A 10,134-nucleotide genomic window follows, 5' to 3' on the forward strand; every position below is an offset into this window, starting at 1 on the left:
TCTCCTCCTAAAAAAGTAAGTTAAAGGTTTTGTAAATGATAACAAAAAATATTTACAATATTTATCATAAAATAGTTCAGCAAATAATAGCACTAAATAAGAAAGATTTATCATAAAAATATGTTATAAAATTTCAGATAGTTTTATAAAGAAAATGTATAAATATTAGATTAAAGAATATTTAAAAGTGACAAGCTTTACATAAAGGCTTGGCTTTCCTTTTGTCTTTGCTTTACATTATGGGAAATCTACTCCCGACATTAAACTCAAAGGCCTTAACTCAAAGGCCTTAGATTTTGGTTGTCATAAATACAAAGAAATTTAAATCCAATAAAGTGACAGAATCAGTGAAATATTTTTGAATTTTATTTGTAGAAACAAAAATTTCACATACCTTTGAATATCTATATTTTGATAAGTAGGAAATATTTTTCACAAGCAATTGTCATGTTGCTATGAAGATTTAATTGTGTAGTTTTTTTAATGAAACTCTTTGACCCATGCATGATGAGTATTATAACATAGATATCTACGATAACACATGCAAGGGTGAAATAATCAATACAATAACTTATTTTTCAATAGAGTTTGGTTGAAGTTCTCAATACATTTCCATTGTTATCATCTACTCTAGTCTCATCAATTTTTCAACCTCAACATTAATTCATTAATTACATTGACAGTTATCCAATGATACTTAGAACCAAAGAAAACATATTGTCTTTATACATTGTCCTAAAAACTAATTGAGTTTTCCTTGAGGCTTCCCCCATGTACAATGAATAATGTAGGGCCTCATCAAGATATTACATTAAATTTATAACTTCCAAAAATAAAATAACCAAAATGTTAATCAACATCGAACAAATCACATTTTAACATTCAACAACCTTCACTAAATAAACTATAGATTATGCTTGTAATACCCTAAAATTGGCACATTTCCATGCTAAACCAATTCTGGTCTATTCAATCAATCCTAATTCCTATTTTACTAGGAAACTTTGATTCTAATAATCACTACTGGACCTCAGTGTCAAATGCAAAAAATTCCTAATCTAAATTAAAATAACATACTACAGTTAATTCCTATGTCTAATCAAATTAGCAAAGATAAACCTATTAATCATTTTAATTTAATTATATGTCCAAGTACTTAAATTAAATTAAATATACGCCTTTTCCTAAAATAGATATTAAGGAATGAAATGCATTTGATTTAATAATATATGTCCTCAATTTAATTATTGAGTTTAATTATTCAATTAGTTAACAATATCCATTATGAGCTCATATTCTATTTTATTAAATTGAATATATTCTTCAAATCTTCTCTTTAGTTCAAAAATGGAAACTCTGAGTTGACTAAAATTAGGAAAGGAATTAAATCAGTTAACTCATTATTCCACTCAAAAGAAAATCAATTAACTTCCTTTTCATAGGAAAACTTTCTATTATAATCAATTCTTCTTAAAATCTCAACCATTCATTCAATTTGATCTCAGCCATTGTTCAAGTTCTTGGATTCTATTGAAGGAGCCCTCAAATCCTCATTACAAAGGTCGAAATTGAATTGCATTGAATTGATGTTTAATTAATCATTGAACCATTTACATTCATATCTTTGTTATTCTTGCATAGTAATCTCATTTAGCTTAAATACATTCATTTAGATTAATTTATCTTTCATTATCTTAGATTAATCTTGCATATCATATAGATTAATCTCACCAATTATTTAGCTTTACAATTCTTACATTCTAGATATCTAGTTGCTAGCCTCTTAGTCTAAGAGCAATAGGATAATTATTCTATTTAGGAGGTAGTAGATTGTCTTGTTTATTTGTTTTAGATGAACAATCCAACGTTCTTTCCAAAATGATTCTTCCTATAAGGATCGTGTTGAAGTGTAGTTGAATAACATGCCATAATTAACACTCACATTTCTAGTGCCCACCGTGGGGCTAACAAATCAAGTTGTTGGCCTCATCTATTCTTTTTCCTATACTTTTTATGTTTTTTTATGTTCGTCCTTATAGTCCCTCACTTTTTCATGTAAAATGTCTCATTCTAGCTTGAAGAAGCTAAGATTTTGGTCCATATTTTGCACTTCCTTATGTGAAAAAGTGTATAATTGTGCGATCTCTCACATAGTACATGTCATTTTCTCGTGTGGGCTTGTGCAAGATTTTGCACAAAGTTCAGCATTAGTAAATGAAAAACACCATTTTTAGATTTTATTTTTTTTATCGTGATGAATTAACTAATAGTTGTTTCTAAAGTATTTCATTTTTGGTTTCCAATTTTCAATAGCTTAATAGTGGTTTGCAGAATGATTGTCGAAGACATCCTATTACAAACTCTAAAACAACACTAATGGTTTGATTATAGGTGGTTTTGTCAAAGATATTGATGTCAAATAATACATTCAAACCCACTAAAACATTGTGTCTTTTTTACTACTTTCTTACACATAGCTTAATAGGGCTTGTGAGCTTTGTAGGGCTCTAGACAAAGGAATAGGGGATTATGCTCTTTACTACTATGAAGTGATGCCCAAGAGTAAATTAGAAACCTAGATACCTTTAGGACATGGTACCCAAGGGACGAAATAAAGTTAGTGGTTCTTCAAAGAAAAGCCTTTGATGAAGAGATGATGTTTTCCTTTTAGGGGATCAAAGTCTTGGAATTGGACAAGTTGGTATTGATAAGCTAACTTGGCAATGAATATGTACTATGTGTTTGGTTAAGGTGATGAGGAAGATGAGTGTGCTCTTTCTCATTGAGGGAAATTAGAAACATGGACCCTTAGATCTGAACCACCAATCCAAGTCAACCTTTAGAAGGTCTGCTAGAGCGATCTAACCTTTTGGAATGACCCAAGTGAGAACACACCTTTCACCAGTGATTCCAACTCACTATAATAATGAAGCTTTGTAGAGAGAAATAATCCAAATCTAGGTTAATTTCCTCTTCTTCATTTTGATATTGTATATCAAGAAGAGCCTCTATTTGTTGCACTAGCTAGTGTCGGGCCCAGTCTTTCTAGTCAAGTGTGTGCACTTTTAGATGCTGGTGTGGGATTTTGGCCTTAAATTAATTCATGAAGCCACTATGAATTAATATGAATAGAAGCCAAGTAAAAACCTCTTGGTTGCTACCTAGTTCACCTCCGAAAGGGGACATAATCTTTGTGCAAGGAGGGGGAAGAATCTGTCCTATAGATACTCACCATGGGCATGTATCTAGAGGTTGGAATGTAGTATACACACTTGACCCTTGCCACAAGTGTTTTCATTTAGTGTATATGTTATTGAGTCCTTGGAATACATAAAAAATATGGGCACCTTCTAGTGGGGTGACACAACAGTGTGAGGTGAATGCATGCGCATAAGTTGTGAGACAAAGGTTTTTCTTCATCTACCATTTTTGGTTATAGGGATAAAGTGTATCATCCAAGTATTTCAAACAAGAAAAAGGTCAAGACTCCCCCATCCCACCAAGTCATTTTTTCCTTGGTTGGATTGTTTTCAACTACTGCTTGTTTCCCATGTTTGAAAACAATTGTCTTTGTAAACCACAATGATGTTCAAAACTCGAAACCTATACTGATATCTACTTGAAACTTGTAAAAACTATTAGCCTTCTATTTAGAACTGTTAAAACCATTGAAAGTCTCTTTGAGTTCAATAAAAAATTGTCATTTTATCCCTTTTCTTGTGCCCAATTCTGCAAATTTTTGTGTTAGAAAACTTTCTATCAGCACTTCCTCGTAGGTTTCTTTGTAGTTCCTTGTGTGATTGTTTATGAATCTGTTAATGAAATTTTACTAAACACTATCTTCTAAAGCTAAAATTCTACTTTTTTAGTCAATCTATCAAATCCTCAAATGGCTCTATACAAGTCCTCATACAAGATAACTAGTCAAAATTTGATGTTTTAAAAATTTTCCTGGTTCATTGTTCTTTCTCATGTGGTTCTCTATGAATCCTCATGCATGATCTTGTCTTGAAACTATTAAAATTTCTTTGTTAGTTGTGTTTGCTCACCTGGTTACTATACTTCCACACCCTAGAGTCATTTCCTCACATGAATATGTCAAAATTTGTCAAAAATAGTGAGCTAGTTTAAGCCCCCTTTTCAAAACATAATCCAAGTCTAATTTGTGTCTGGAATACTTGGTCATTTCTCTTTCTAAAATAGTGTCAAACAATGACTTCTTGCTTGGTTGATGACTTGCGATCTACACATGAGCTAGTCTCCTTACTTAGTTATTTATTCTATCCTTTTTTATGTTTTTCATACCTTGTGTCACAGTAGTCATAACTCTTGGCTATTCTAGCCATTACTTAGATGAATCATACCTAAGTATACAACACTCTTATCTCACTTTTTAAGGCTATGTTCTTGTTTAGTGCTCATCTAGGCTTTTACTTTGTGTAATTGTCTACAACTATTGCAATAAGGAATGGAAACATGTTTCATCCCCATAGGCATAGATGAGGTAGAGCTAGGGGTCGTAATCATCTCCTTCAATTGTTAGAAAACCTTTTGTTTAGAGAATGTTTTCCATAAACTTACAAAAAATCAGGAATCCCTTGTATCAAGAGGATCCTGAAACTATCAAAACACATACATCTCCAAAAAATATAGCTAAATTCTTATTCAGGTGACCTTTTCAACCAACATACATTGGAACTTATCATATTCTTGACATGGCTGATCAAGACCAAGAACACAAAGAACATAACAGAGAACAAGATCACCAAAGGTGATGCAAGAGCATCCTAGGTCTAAGAGCAATCTTTCATCACCTAAAAATATTTTCTTTTCATTCTTTTCTATTTTAATAAGGACTAGTAGATAGGGGATTTCTATTTGTGGGAACTTGTTATTTTTAGTATGTCATACAAGCTTAAAGTGTTCTCATTTTATACATGAACATTCACTTTAGAGTGGTAAGCCTATCATAAAAATCTCATTGCTCCAGCTTAAGTAGCAAAAAAATTTATTAGGGATTTTCATTGGAAAATTTGCAAAAAATTCTATAGGCTCAACATTGGAGGCCTTAGAGTACGCAAATGAGGTCTAAAAACTTGATGGAAGGGTGGTTTAATGGTTTTGAGCCTATAGATTAGGAGCTGACATTTCTAAAAAGAGGTTATAATAGCCAATCAGAGCAACGGTTCATGAGTTATGGTCTTTCAAAGTTGGGCTACCCAAAATATCTAAAATAATTGTCAAAGATGTATTTGACTGACTATATATGTATTCTTAGGGTCTATCAACCCTAGGTTTTAAGTTTCAATGTCTAGAACCTAAAATTTCCTATTTAAGAAAGGCCCAAACATTGTCTAGAACAACTTTAAGTATAGTTCATAGCATTGCCTTATAGATTACTATAATGAAGGTGCCCATGTGGGTTAGCATAGTGTACTTGCAAATTTTATAATTATGCATTTGTAGCACAAATAAAAAAAGTCCATATTTTTTTCTAGTATTTGCTATTGTTTCTTTGTTTCTGTTATGAGTTTATGGTTTTAAGGGGAGCATCCTTCATCAAGTGGTATCAAACCCAAGTTCTTGAGTGTCTGCATAGATCGCCAACTATGAGCTAGTTCACATAAGGAAAATGGCTTGGGCTGAGCATGTAGATAGATCATTAATTTTGAGGTAGTTTTTACTAGGGCTTCAATGAAAGAGTGAAAATGCCTCCATGAAGAGAGCATGGTGAAAGAGCAATAGGTGTTACACCTAATGGTTTTAGAGCCCTCCAAAGACAAATGAAAGTATTGGAAGAACAAATGGAGAGTGGAATGAATCTTCCTGTAAAAGATGAAAGTGAGAAGGAGGATGAAGTAGAAGAAAATGTCAAAGTAGAGGTAGTTCTAAACCTAGAGGAAGATAGGATTTTCAGGGCCATCTCCAAGACTGGAAAAAGACCTAAGTTTGAGGTTTCAACATTTTTGGGAAATCTTAACCTAGAGGAGTTGATTGATTGGATTAATGAACTAGAGGAGTACTTTGAGTATGAATATATTGATGATTTTGATAGGGTCAACTTTGTGAAGGCAAAACTATAGGGACATGAAAATATATGGTGACAGGAGGTTTAGTTGGAGTAAAATAGAAAGGGAAAGGAAAAAATCACCAGATGGGATTGGATGATAGCTAAAAAAAATGATAATTCATTCTTATGGGTTATGTAATTGATCTATTGAAAAAGATGCAAGGGTTGAAGCATGTGAGAAAATCTATTCAAGTGTATTCTAAAGAGTTCTATTGAGTTCCCATTAGAATTGGCCATGCAGAAGCTGATAAGGAGAAAGTGGCCTGCTATCTTAATGGGTTAAGGCCAAGCATTCATTATGAGCTGAGTCTAGTTTGGACGAACAATATTGTGGAGGCATACCATTTTTCCCTATGAGTTGAGAAAAACTAAGTAATAAATTTGACAATGATGACAATGGAAGAGGTCATAGTGGAAGATCTAGCAGATGATCTTATGGTGGCTATAATGATGATCAGAAGAATAAGGATGAGGCAAAAAGTAGCAGTTAGAACCAGAGGGGAAGCAATTCCAATCATTTCCATGATCAAAATAATAGAAATCTAAGAGGAAGAGGCAGAGGACAAGGATCTAGAAATGGAGGCTTTCATGGGAAATGTTCTCACTATAGAGAAGAAGGACATAGACCATTTGAATGTACCCAATGCCAAGGAAGAATAGATTGAAGAAGAGAATTCCAAGCTAGAGTTGCACATGTTAATGAAGGTGCCAAATACTCACATTCTAGAGATGTTAAAAGAGGAGAGGTCCTAGTTAATAGAAGACTCCTACTGAAAGTGAGAATGAACTTGATCAAAGAAGGAGCTTGTTTCACACAACGTGCAGATGTGAAGATAAGTGTTGTGATGTGATAATTGATGGTGGAAGTACTAACAATCTAGTGTTAGAATGATGGTTACCAAGTTGAAGGTGATAAAATAGAAACACTGGCATCCATACCATATTGCTTGGGTGCAAGATGACCACAAGGTCATGGTAAATTAACAATGTTTAGTGAAGTTCAAGATTGGAAGGTACCAGGATGAGGTACTATGTGATATCATACCTATGGAGATATGCCATATGTTGTTGGGTAGGCTATGGAAGTTTGAAAGGCATTCTATATATGATGGGCGACAAAACACCTACACTCTAACTAAGGACAAAATGAAGCATAAGTTGAAGCCATTGAAGGATACAAAAGAAAAGGTATGTAGTGCTACAAAAATATGTTTTTCTGATGGTAAAGAGATACTCAATGGTATGCAGCATGAGCATATGTGTTTTTCTATAATTCTAAAAGATAGTAAAGAAGAAGTAGAGGTGGTATGTGCAAAGGTTTTAGATATGTTAGGAGCATTTTTTTGATATCATATCAAATAATGTACCTAATGGATTTCCCTCAAGAAGGAGGATTAGTCACCAAATGGATTTAGTTTTTCCAAACAAGGAAGCACACAAAATAACACTACTAGAAAGTGAAGAATTGAACAGAAAAGTTCATGTGTTGTTGTAGAAGGGGTCAATTTGAGAGAGTCTAAGTCCATGTGTTGTACCAAAAATATTAACATAAAAGAAGAATGGAGAATGAAGGATGTGCATAGATTCTCATATTATCAACAATATCAAAATCAAGTATAGAATTCCATTGCCAAGGATGGATGATATTATTGACTATTTGAGTAGGGCTGGGTATTTCACAAAGATACATCTAAAGAGTGGATACGATTAGATTTGTATCAGATAAGGTGATGAGTGGAAGATTTCTTTCAAGACCAAAAAAGGACTCAATGAATGGTTAGTCATGCATTTTGGGCTAACCAATGCACCAAGCAATTTTGCCCAGCTCATGAATGAGGTACTGAAGGAGTTCAGGGTAAGTTTTTCATTGTTTTCCTAGATGATATATTTATCTTTAGTAAGACATTGGAGGAGCATTTGATTCATATTTGAAAGGTGTTTGATAAGTTGATTGAAGAATAGTTGTTGATAAACATGAAGAAGTGCAATTTTATAAAGAAGGAGCTTATGGACCTAGGATTTGTAGCCTCAATAGAAGGTCTGAATATGGATCCAAAGAAAGTGAAGGCTATCCTTAAATGGACTACTCCAAGGAGTTCCATTGAGGTAAAATATTTTCATGGACTAGATAGTTTTTAGAGAAAGTTCATAAGAGGTTTTAGCAGTATTTGTGGACCCCTAACTAAAACAATGAGAGGGAATAGGAAGGAATTTAAATGGATTATAAGAGCAGTTAAGAGTTTTAATCTATTTAAATTGAATGTTATTGAGTAACCTATTTTAGCACTTGTATATTTTAGCAAGGTGTTTCAAGTAGACTATGATGCTAGTGGTATTGCAATAGGAGCTATTATGAGCCAAGAGGGTAAACCTATTACTTATTTTAGTGAGAAAATGAATGATGCAAAAAGAAAATATTTTATTTATGATCAAGAATATTATGCTATAGTTCAAGCATTTAAGAAGTGGAGACACAATCTTTTTCCTAAGCAGTTTGTTTTATACACTAATCATCAAGCTATGAAATATTTAAATAGTCAAGGAAAATTAGACCACATACATTTGAAGTGGGTTGAATTTTTGTAGAGTTATACATTTGTTTTGAAACACGGGAGTGGAAAGTCTAATAGAGTCACATATGCTCCTAGTAGAAGATAACTTTTGTTGACAAAAATGTTGATAAAGGTGGTTGGGTTCAAGGAGCTTAGTACTTTGTATCTAAATTATCTTGATTTTGGTGAAGTGTGGAAGGCTTGTAGAGAATCTATTACACTTGATAGGAAAAAATAGTTGGATTCCATGATCTAGGATAGTATGTTGTTCAAATGAAGTCAATTTCGCATTCCCATAAGTTTAATGAGAGAGAATCTCATCAAGTAGAAGCATAGTGGGGGATTGGCTAGACATTTTGGTAGGGATAAAACCATAGCTTTGGTTGGTGAGAATATTATTGGTCATAGTAGCAGCTAGATGTAAAGAAGTTTGTATAGAGTTGCAGAGTATGTTAGTTGGCAAAAGCAGTGAAGCAAAATAATTGATTGTATTAGCCATTATGTATACTAGAGAAGCTATGGGAGGATGTTAGCATGGGTTTTGTTCTTGGATTATGGAGGAAATAGTGAGGTAATGATTCTATTTTTGTGGTGGTTGATAGGTTTTCAAAGATGACACGTGTTATTCCTTACACGAAGACTAGTGATGTTGTTCATGTGGTTGAGTTATTTTCAAATAAGTGGTGAGACTACATGGCTTACAAAAGAGTATAGTTTCAAATTGAGATACTAAATTTTATGGATATTTCTAGTATATATTATGGAAGAAGTTGAGGAGAGATTTGAAGTTTACTCCATCACATCATCCATAGACTGCTGGATATACAAAAGTTGTGAACTATTTGGGAAAGTTGTTGAGATGTTTAATTGAAGACAAGCCAAAAGGATGAGATATGATTTTAGCACAAGTAGAATTTGCATATAATATTTGTATCAATAGGATTACTAGTAAATCACCATTTCAGATTATATATGGGAGTAGTCCTAGAAATGTTTCTAAATTAAGATAGATGGATAAAGGAGAGATAAGTAGTGCTAAAGGAGAAGAATTTTTGGAACATTTGAAGAACATCCATGAGGAGGTAAGGGAACACATCACAAAGAAAAATACATAGTACAGGTCTAAGGAAAATGTGAAAAGAAGGTATAAGGAATTTTAGCTTGGAGATGAAGTCATGGTTCATTTGAGAAAGGATTACTTTCTAGTGGGTACATATAATAAGTTGAAGATCAAGAATTTTGGACTGTACAAGATAGTGAAAGGGCATGATACTAGAAATGCTTAAAAAGTGGAGTTTCTTATTGAGTTTAATATTTCAAAAATATTTAAAATTTTAGATTTGATAGAGTATTATGAAGGAGGTGATGGAGATGAAGTTGCAGAAGAGCAGTGGAATATTCCAGTAAATAGTCTGGCTACAAAGGAGATTGAGAAGATACTAGATAGTCATGTTAACAAAAGTACAAGGAATAGAACTTATGAGAAATGCCTAATCAAATGGAAAATGAGGC

The sequence above is a fragment of the Cupressus sempervirens genome, chromosome 7 (assembly GCF_028749045.1).
Source record: "Cupressus sempervirens isolate cs-2001-9-10 chromosome 7, ASM2874904v1, whole genome shotgun sequence".
NCBI classification, from domain to species: domain Eukaryota; kingdom Viridiplantae; phylum Streptophyta; class Pinopsida; order Cupressales; family Cupressaceae; genus Cupressus; species Cupressus sempervirens.